The 10736-nt window shown below is 41.1% G+C and overlaps 1 non-coding gene across 1 annotated transcript; it reads right to left on the bottom strand.

Moving 5' to 3' along the window:
• Positions 1-8956: 8956 nt before the first annotated feature.
• LOC118622042 lies at positions 8957-9063 on the bottom strand. Its single transcript, XR_004957881.1, has one exon. It is a non-coding gene; the product is annotated as a U6 spliceosomal RNA (small nuclear RNA).
• Positions 9064-10736: the final 1673 nt, after the last annotated feature.

Genomic DNA, 10736 nt, shown 5'->3' with positions numbered 1-10736 from the left:
CAACCAGGGCCGGGGACGAACTGCAACCAAGGTACATGCTCTTGACTGGAATCAAACCTGCAACTCATTGGTTCGTGGGCCAATGCTCTAACCACTGAGCCAAACCAGCCAGGGCCGCAGGAAGTTTATTAAAGGAAAATAATGAGTAGTTTAAAATTTTTTAAATGCCAATTATAAAATAAATAAAAATAAAAATTCCAGTGAAATACTATTTTTCACTGATCTGACTAGCAAAAATGTATGCATTGTTGGTGGAATTATAAAGTAGTTCAATTTCTATTAAGAGCAATTTGGCAGTATTTATCTAAATTACAAATGTATATACCCTTTGACCCTCGGAATTTATCTTGCAGATATGCTTGCATATGGGAAATAACACACATATGAGGGTTATTTCTGAGCATCTGTGAGGCATTGTCTGAAATAGCTAAAGATTAGAAACCACCTAAATATTTATCAAAAGATAACTGTAGTAAATCCATACAATAGAATACTCTTTAGCTGTAAAAAATAATGGAGTTCTTATCTTAATGAATCAATATGGAAAATACAAATACCATACCTGTGTCATGTGTGTAAAAAAAAGTTTTTAAAGGTAAGGGTGGCCCAGCTGGTATGGCTCAGTGGCTGAGCGTTGACCCATGCACCAAGAGGTCGCTGGTTTGATTCCCAGTCAGGACACATGCCCAGGTTGTGGGCCCAATTCCCAGTGGGGTGCATGCAGGAGGCAGCCAGTCGATGTTCTCTCTCATAGATGTTTCTATCTCCCTCTCCCTTCCTCTCTCTCTAAAATCAATAAAGAAAATAAATAAATTAAAAAATAAATAAAGGTGAGGGTGAATAAAATGTGTCCATGACTTACTTATGCATAAAAAAATGTCTGAAGGATAAATAAGAAAAATATAATTGTATTTATTTGTTAAGGAGGATAGAAACTGAATAGAGAGGGATAAGGTATGAGGGAGTCTTTTGTTTTGTAGCTTTTTGAACATTTTGAAGTTTGAAACATGTGAATGTGTTAGCAATTTGAAAAACTAAAAAATAAAATCTGCTGGGGGAGGAGGAGGGGAGGAAAGAATACCCAGATTCTGCAATGTAATGTGGTTTTCTAGCAACCAAGCCACACCCAGTCCTCCTTCCCCTCCTTCCAGAGCCTGTTAGGTGATGTGCTGGGAGGTGGGACAGGAGAGGGAGGAGGAGGAAGGTAGAATTATTTGCCTGTCCTCACACCCATGAGTTCTGCTTTTGACATTGATGTCAAATAAAACTATATATCCACTATTGTGTGTGTATGCATGCAGATGTTCTTCTGCTAAATGCAAACATTTGGCAACCTTTGTTTCATCATTTCTTTGTGTTTAAAATACGTACACCAGCAGGCTAAAGGAAAGGAAGTGCCTGCCGCTTCGCCCTGAGAAGCCTGCCCGCCGAGCTTTTGTCACATCTTTTTCTTCTTCTTAATACTTCCCGTTGGGTGTTCACACTAACCAAATTTCACTTGAACCCAAATGTAAGATGGGGGGCACCCTCGGATGACTCCCCCTGGGCACTGCGCTCACCCCAGGAAGCCCAAGTCCCTCTAGTTCCATCTTAGGGAATTAGATAGAGGCCAGATGGGGACATTGCAAGGTACACATGCTACTTCTTAGGGATTCAGTACTCAACAGATACTTAGTAAGGGCTGCAGGGTAGGTATCTTAGTATAATAGAAATCTTACTCACGGGGTTTCTCCAGGCAAAGCCTCCCCTTTGGTTTCCATTTTGGTCATTATTGAAAGGCGTGAGATGGGAATTTGTTAGAATAACGAAGTCAGAATTCCCCTGGGAAATTTACTTCCACTGGCAATGTGAAATATTTATTTAGAGTGTCATGTAGCACAAAGATTATCCAGGAAATGACGGGGAATATTTAGTGTTCCAAAGGTGGAGTACTCAAGGGCTAATATAAGATTCTATAAAGAAGAATTGTTGGATGCCCAGCCAATGTGGCTCAGTGGTTGAACATTGACCCATGCACCAAGAGGTCGCTGGTTCGATTCCCGGTCAGGACACATGCCCAGGTTGTCGGCCAAATCCCCAGTGGGGGGCATGCAGGAGGCAGCCAGTTGATGTTCTCTCTCATCAATGTTTCTATTTCTCTCTCCCTTTCCCTCTAAAATCAATAAAGGACGGGAAAAAAAAGAATTGTTGGAGAAAGACTCAATCTGCTTTCCTTGGTAGAGTCACTAGTCAGATATCTTTGGAAGCCTGGGATAAAACTTCTGCTTTTAAGCCACTTTTGCAGCATGATTTGAATAGAAGGAGTCATATCCAGGTACTGACTGGTTTGGGGAGGAAGAACCCAGCCAAAGAAGAGGAGTTTAGCATGTCCTAGGAGAAGGGAATAAAAGATAGAAACTGAGCCACTCCAACCATGACCCTGAACTCTTGGAAGAAGAGGTCCTCTGTATAAATACGCACCAGGGCCCCCAGCAATGCAGGCATCGTCCCCCCAGCCTCCTGGTTGTCCCACTCAGCTCCCTCTCCCGGTTCTAGCACTGCTACATTGCTGACAACGGCTTCCAGACACCATCACAAAAAAACTATGACCATTTTACACCTAGGATAGAGGGCCTGGCTCTTAGGAGGCAACGAGAACGGATGAAAGGTATACAATTCAAGAAAATCCCCAGTGGGGCTCCTTCCTGTTTGGGCAACTGAAATTCTAGGCCTGCATCAAAGCAGATTACTGTAAAGAAGATGGGAGGGACCCAGTACAGCCCTGACGGTCCTCGTGTGACTCTGGGAGGGAAGATGAGTTTTTAAAGGGGCTAAGATTGCCTAATGAAGAACAGTTGTAAGTATCACACCATGGGCATGAAAATGCTGAACGGAGCCCGGCTGGTGTGGCTCAGTGGTTGAGTGTTGACCCACGCACCAAGAGGTCATGGGTTCGATTCCCAGTCAGGTCACAGGCCCAGGTTATGAGCCCGATCCCCAGTGGGGGGCATGCAGGAGGCGGCCAATCCATGTTCTCTCTCATTGCTGTTTCTCCCTCTTTCTCTCTCCTTTCCTCTCTCTCTAAAATCAATAAAGCAAAAACAGAAAGAAAATGCTGAACGGAAATTCAAAAGGGACTTTCAAATGCCATATCGAAAAGAAGTCAGAAAGCATAGGTCAAAACCACGAAGCAGCATGATTTGAATAGGAGTCATATCCAGGTACTGACTGGTTTGGGGAGGAGGAGCCCAGCCAAAGAAGAGGAGTTTAGCATGTCCTTGAACCTAGTTTCCTCATGTTGGCTTTTTCTATTTTCTTTCCTAGTAGGACAACTTTTCAAACTCTTAAAGCAAAAACATCAAATGTTGCCCTGGCCAGTGTGGCTCAGTTGGTTGAGCACTGTCCCATGCACCAAGAGGTGGTGGGTTTGATACCCTGTCAGGGCACATGCCTGGGTTTTGGGTGAGAAAAAAGTCAAATGTCAATGTTTGCTTTGAGAGCAACAGTTAATCATGGGGTGGCGCAACGTGAGAGCGGACACCAGGGAGGAACTGGTCAGAAGGGCAGTTTCAGAGGGGGCAGATGCTTATCACAAGGAGGAGGGAGCAGTCACTTGGGATGTTAGGTGTCCCAGAACCCAAGTCATTAAGAAGTAGTTTCTTTAAAGCTTTTATTTTTAGGCAAGTGTGGGAGGCAACCAACAGATGTATCTCTCTCACATCAATGTTTCTCCCTCTCTTTCTTTCTCTCTCTCTCTCTCCCCCTCCCTCCCTCCTTAACATAAATCAATGGAAAAAATATCCTCTGGTGAGGATCAACAAAATAAAATAAAATAAAAGAGGTCATGACTAGCGCAGTGGTTAGAGCGTCAGCCCGAGGACCAGTGCGTCACGGGTTCAATTCTGGTCAAGGGCACGTACCTCGGTTGCAGTTCATCCCCGGCCCTAGTCGGGGTCGTGCAGGAAGCAGCCAATTGGTGTGTCCCTCTCACGCTGATGTTTCTCTCCCTCTCCCTCTCTCTACTCTCTTCCTCCCTCCCCTCCCACCTGAAGATAAATAGAAAAATATCCTTGGGTGAAGATTTTTAAAAAAGAAGTCATGACTAGGAGAAAATTAGAAGACATGTTCATATAAGGACCTACTCAGTTACTTAGAGGCAGACTGGGATCTGTCTCTGTGTTTCCAGGCACGTGAAGAGAAAAGAAAAATCAGATCATTCCATAAAAAGACAAACAACAGCTGAAATAAAGTTCTTGTGGTTATCTCTAAAAGGTCATTCTCTTCTGGTGTTTCATAGAATGGTGAAAGAGTGATATGTAAACATCTCACAAAGAAAAAAATCCACGAAACTTCTCTTATAGAGTCTAAGAGGATGACTCCAAAGCAAACCTCACAGGTGCCATTTCTGTGGGACTCCTCTCCGCCTCACCTGACCGGACAGCAGCAGAACCAGATTTGGAACTTGAGTCATGTGATGTCAACTGCTGTTTTCTTTCCAGCCCCTTTCATCTACCTGTTTCCTATTCCTCTATTTCAATTTGAATTTAAACTCTACTTCCTGAACAAAGACCTTCTCTGACCTTAGGCTGGGCTAGGTTCCTGGATTTTTCCTACTTTTCACGCATCAATTCTTTGTTTTCACTTATTCGATGTCTATCTTTACTAACAGATTAAAAGACGATGGGAGCAGCCCTGGCTGGTTTGGCTCAGTGGTAAAACGTCAGCCCGCAACCAATGAATCTCCGGTTTGATTCCAGTCAACAGCCCATACCTTGGTTGCAGTTTGTCACTGGCCCTGGTTGGGGTCATGTGGAGGCAACCAGTCGATGTGTCCCTCTCATTGATCTTTCTCTCTCTTTCTTTCTCTCCCTCCCACTCTACCTGAGGATAAATAGGAAAATATCCTTGGGTGAGGATTAAAAAGAAAAGATCATGGGAGCAGGGATAATCTAATTATTCCAGTAGAAGCTGAAAAAGCATTTAACAAAATGTAACATCCATCCATAATAAAATCTCTTAGCAAACTAGGACTAGAAGTAAACTTCCTTAACCTAACAAAGGACAAAACCTACAGCTAACATCATACTTAATAGTGAAAGACTAAATACTTTCCCCCAAAGATCAGGGACAGGGCAAGAATATCCACTCTCATCACTTACATTCAGCATTGTAGTAGAGGCTCCAGCCAAGGAAATTCTGCAAGAAAAAAGAAGTAAATTGTATCCAGATTGGAAAGAAAAAAATAACACTGCTTTATTCTCAAATGGCATGATCATCTATGTTGAAAATCCTAAGAGCCCTGGCCAGCATGGCTTAGTTGGTTGAGTGTTGCAGCCCATCAATGATTCTCTCTCATCAGTGTTTCTCTCTCTCTCTCTCCATTTCCCCTCTCTCTCTGAAATCAATAAAAACATTTTTTTTAAAAAAGAAAATCCTAAGAGATTGATTTTCCTATACCTATTAGTAAATATAGCAAATATTCAAGTTTAATATATAAAAATTAACTGTATTTACATATAATAGTAATAAAAACGAACAATTGAAAATGAAATTAATAAGCAATAATGTAAAATACTTATGGATACATTTAATAAAAATATGCAAGATATGTGAACTGAAAACTTCAAACCATTTCTGTGAAAAAAATTAAAGGTAACCTAAATAGAGAGGTATTTCATGTGCATGGATTGGAAGATTCAATATTGTTAAGATATCAGTTCTTCCCAAATTAATCTATAGATCAAAGCAATCTCAGATAAAATTCCAGAAGACTTTTTATAGAACTTGACAAGCTAATTTTAAAACTCATATAGAAATGCAAAGGACATGCCCTGGCCGGTTTGGCTCAGCACTTAGAGCAACCGCCCTCAGACCAAAAAGTCGCAGGTTCGATTACAGTCAAGGGCACGTACCTTCACTTCAATTCGATCCCTGGTCCTAGTTGGAGTCATGTGGGAGGTAACCAATCGATGTGCCTCTCTCACACTGATGTTTCTCTTTCTCCCCTCCCCTCCCTCTCGCTCTATCTGAAAACCAATGAAAAAAATATCCTTGGGTGAGGATTAAAAAAAAAAAAAAAGAAAAAGAAATTCAAAGGACATAAAATAACCAAACTATTTTGAAAAAGAACAAAGTTGGAAAAGTTTTACCACCTGATTTTGAAACTTAATATAAAGTTACCGTAATCAAGATAGTGTGATATTGCAGAAGGATAAACATATAGATCAGGCGTCAGCAAAGATTTTCTGTAAAGGGCCAGATAGTAAATGTTTTTGGCTTTGTAGTCGGTTTCAACTCTGCCTTCAAGAAATAGTCATAGATAATACTTATAGGGATGAATGGGCTTGACCAAGTTCCAATAAAACTTTATTTATAAAACAGGTTGTGAGCCAGATTTGGCCCTCAGGCCACAGTTTGTGACTCCTGATATAAATCAATGGAATAGAAGAAAGAGTTCAGAAATAGACTCAGAGATATATAGTCTATTGACTTTCAACAAAGTACCAATATAATTAAATGGAGAAAGGATAGTTCTAACAATGAATGATATTAGAACAATTGGACAATCATCTGAGAAAAAAGGACCCAGGACATTTTACTTCACACCATATAAAAAAAAAAAAACCAACTCAAAATAAATTATAAAGCAAAATGCAAAAGCTACAAACTATCAAACATCCAAAAGAAAATATAAGAGAAAATCTTTGTGTCTTTGGGTCAGGCATATTTCTGAGATATGACACCAAAGCCCTACACATTGAAAAACAAAAACTTTATCAGAATGAATCTTTATGCCCAACTTGAAAAGAAGCAATGCTGAATGTGCTGTGAGCTGTGACTGACAGACTGCAACTTACTCCTGGCGGTCAAGGTGGCCTGAGAGGCTAATGCTTTTTCTGAATTTCAGTTTCTGAATTTGCAAAACAAACGTTGAGGAACACTTTATGGGGCCCGCAGGAGCAATGTGAAATAGAAGAGAACTCATCTGGGCAAAGTACAGAGACCTACCTGATCTGCATGGCCGGGAACTGGAACTGGAAATCCCATAAAACACAAAACCTCTATAGGGACCCTCCCTCTCTTTTTTTTTATTTTATTTTATTTTTTAAAATTAATTAATTAATTAATTAATTTTTGTTACAGATGTTTCTTCTTTTTCCCCCTCTGACACCCTCCTCTCCCTCCCTCCCCGCCCTGTCCCCGGCTTTGTTGTCCATGTCCACTGGTTATGTGTATATGCATATAAGTTCTGTGGTTTATCTCTCCCCCCCACCTCCTCTTCTGGGAATTGTCAGTCTGTACCCTACTTCCACGTCTCTGGGACTACCCTGTTCTTCAGGCTGTTATGTTCATTATTTTCCACAAATTAGTGAGATCATGTGATATTTGTCTTTCTCTGTTTGGCTGGTTTCACTTAGGATAATACTGTTCAGGTCCCTCCATGTTGTCTCAAAGGATAAGAGATCTTTCTTTATTATAGCTGCATAGTACTCCATTGTACAACTTTATTTTTATCCATTTGTCTACTGATGGGCATTTGGGCTGTTTCCAGATCTTAGCTATTGTAAATAGTGCTGCTACGAACATGGGGGTACATATATTCTTTCTGATTGGTGTTTCAGGCTTCTTAGGGTATATTCCTAGAAGTGGGATCACTGGGTCAAATGGCACTTTCACTTTCAATTTTTTGAGGTAACACCATAGTGTTTTCCATAGTGGCTGCACGGGTCTGCATTCCCACCAGCAGTGTACTAGAGTCCCCTTTTCTCCGCACCCTCGCCAACAGTTGTTTGAAGATTTGTTGATGGTGGTCATTCTGACAGGTGTGAGGTGATACGTCATTGTTGTTTTAATTTGCAACTCTCTGATGATTAGTGATGTTGAGCATTTCTTCATATGTCTCTTGGCCATTTGTATGTCCTGTTTGGAGAGGTGTCTATTTAGTTCCTCTGCCCATTTTTTAATAGTATTCTTTGACTTCCTTTTGTTGAGTTGTATGAGCACTGTATGTATTTTGGAAATTAACCCCTTATCTCATGTATCCTTGGCAATTATGTTCTCCCATAGAGTGGATTGCTTTTGCATTTTGGTGGTTGTTTCTTTTGCTGTGCAGCAGCTTTTGAGTTTGATGTAGTCCCTGCCCTGGCCAGTTTGGCTCAGCGGTTAGAGCGTCAGCCTGCGGTCCGGAGAGACCCGGGTTCGGTTCCCGCTAAGGGCATGTACCTTGGTTGCAGTTTGTCCCCGGCCCTGGTTGGTCGTGCGGGTGGCAGCCACTCGATGTGTCCCTTTCACATCGATGTTTCCCTCTCTCTCTCTTCCTCTCTCTCTCCCTCCCACTCTGTCTGTACAAAAAATGGAAAAATGTCCTCGAGTGAGGATAAAAAAAAAAAAAAAAAAAGGAGAGTTTGATGTAGTCCCATGTGTTCATTTTCTCCTTTGTTTCTGTTGCCTTAGGTGATGTGTCAGTGAAAATTCTGCTGCGTATGATGTCTGAAAGTGTATTCCCTACATTTTCTTCTAGTATTTTTATGGATTCACGAGTCACATTTAAGTCTTTTATTCATTGTTTATTCTTGTGTATGGTGTAAGTTGATGGTCTAGTTTCATTTTTTTGCATGTTGCTGTCCAATTTTCCCAACACCATTTATTAAAAAGGCTGTCTTTACTCCATTGTATGTTCTTGCCACCTTTGTCAAATATTAATTGAGCATAATTTTGGGGTCCATTTCTGGGTTCTCTGTTCTATTCCTTTGATCTATGTGCCTGTTCTTGTGCCAGTACCAGGCTGTTTTGATTACAGTAGTTTTGTAGTACAACCTGATATCCGGTATTGTGATTCCACCCAGTTTGTCCTTCTTTTTCAAGATTGCTGAGGTTATTCGGGGTCTTTTTTGGTTCCATATGAACTTTTGAAGTATTTGTTCTAGTTCTGTGAAGTATGTCATTGGTATTTTGATAGGGATTGCATTGAATCTAAAAAAATATGAAGCACTTTACAAATTTGCGTGTTATCCTTGTGCAGGGGCTATGCTAATCTTCTCTGTATTGTTCCAATTTTAGTATATGTACTGCTGAAGCAAGCACGGGACCCTCTCTTTTTTTAAATATGTTTTTATTGATTTTTCTTTTTTTTAATAGAGAGAGGAAGGGAGAGAAAGATAGAAACATCGAAGTGAGAGAGAAACATCGATCAGCTGCCTCTTGCATGCCCCCTACCAGGGATCAAACCCACAACTGGGGCATGTGTCTTGACCAGGGATTAAACTGGGACCTCTCAGTCCATGGGAGGACACTCAATCCACTGAGCCACACCAGCCAGGCTATAGGGACCCTCTCATGGTCTCTGCTTCTCTCTGAAATTATCTGACCTCTACTTACACTTCCTGGTGAGGCCTTCTGATTGGTTCACCTCATTTTATCATACGAGGTCATAGTTTCCTCTCCTGATCCAAAAGTTCACGTGCCAACAAGGAGCTTACTATCCAGGAAAACCCATCAAACATTTCAATGAGGGGAATACAGACAAATATTAGATCTGATCAGTACAGAACTGCCATTGTTTCTCCTGGTCAGGTAATGATGTTAATTTCATAAAGGGGTATTTTATGGGGGATGGAAGGTCCTGTGGCATCAATGGAGCATGTACTAAGTTTTTTAAATTATTCTAAATTCAGTACTTACAAATATGACCATGATGGTTAATTTATGTGTCAATTTGTCTGGGCCATGGGCTGCCCCATAAAGATATTTGGTGAAACATTACTCTGGTGTGTCTGAAAGTATGTTGAGATTAGCATGTGAATTGAAGGACTGAGTAAGGCAGCTGGCCCTCCCCAGTGTGGGTGGGCTTCATCTAATCCACTGAGGCTTGAATAGAACAAAAGGCTGAGTAAGAAAGAATTAATTATCTCTGCCTGACTCTCTTTCAGCTGGGACATCTGTCTCCGGCTGCCTTCAGACTGGGGCTGGAATTTATACCAATGTTCTGCTTCTCAGAACTTTGAACTTGGACTGGAACTATACCTTGACTCTCCTGGGTCTCCAGCTTGCAGATCTTGGGACCTCTCAGCCTCCTTGTTTGTGTGAACCAATTCCTTATAATAAATATATACATACACACACATCCTATTGGTTTGATTCTGGTTTCTCTGGAGAATCCTGACTAATACAAGGACTCAAATGTACAAAAATAAATTCAACACAAAAAAATCCAAGTGGAAGGTTCATTCCAGACTTTGTGGTTCTCCACACAGAGCTTTGAAACTCAGTTCTGTTGAACTATCTTATGCCCTTATCTTTGGCAAGATGGTGAATAAGAAACTGGCAGTGTCTGAATGAGCTACACAGTCATCCCATTTCTCTCATCTGTCACCGGTCCATCCCATCGACTCCCCACAGCACAAAATCCTCACAGCAGTTCATCCTCCTCAGCCCGAAGGGAAGCTCATGAGCCATATGTAAAATACAGTCTCCTTGTCTTTTTCTTTCTTCTGTTTAATTACTCACTTCGCTTAGTTTTATTTTTTCTTTTTCTCATTGGGCAAAGACAAGTTTGTATTTGGGTAAATGAGTCTAAGGTCTAATAATAAAGGAAGATGTTTCTCCTCGGCATTTATTAGCATGATGGAAATTCCCAAATGTGCCCCGAATTGCTAATATTTACTTCTTGTTACAAACAAGCTCAGATCGCTTCTCTCGTGAAGCACCTGAGATGATCCTTCTTTCTGCCAACATGATTCTTGCTGATTTTCTGTGTA

This window comes from Molossus molossus, unplaced genomic scaffold (genome assembly GCF_014108415.1).
Source record: "Molossus molossus isolate mMolMol1 unplaced genomic scaffold, mMolMol1.p scaffold_m16_p_8, whole genome shotgun sequence".
Lineage (NCBI taxonomy): Eukaryota > Metazoa > Chordata > Mammalia > Chiroptera > Molossidae > Molossus > Molossus molossus.
This window is presented reverse-complemented; position numbering and strand designations above follow the sequence as displayed.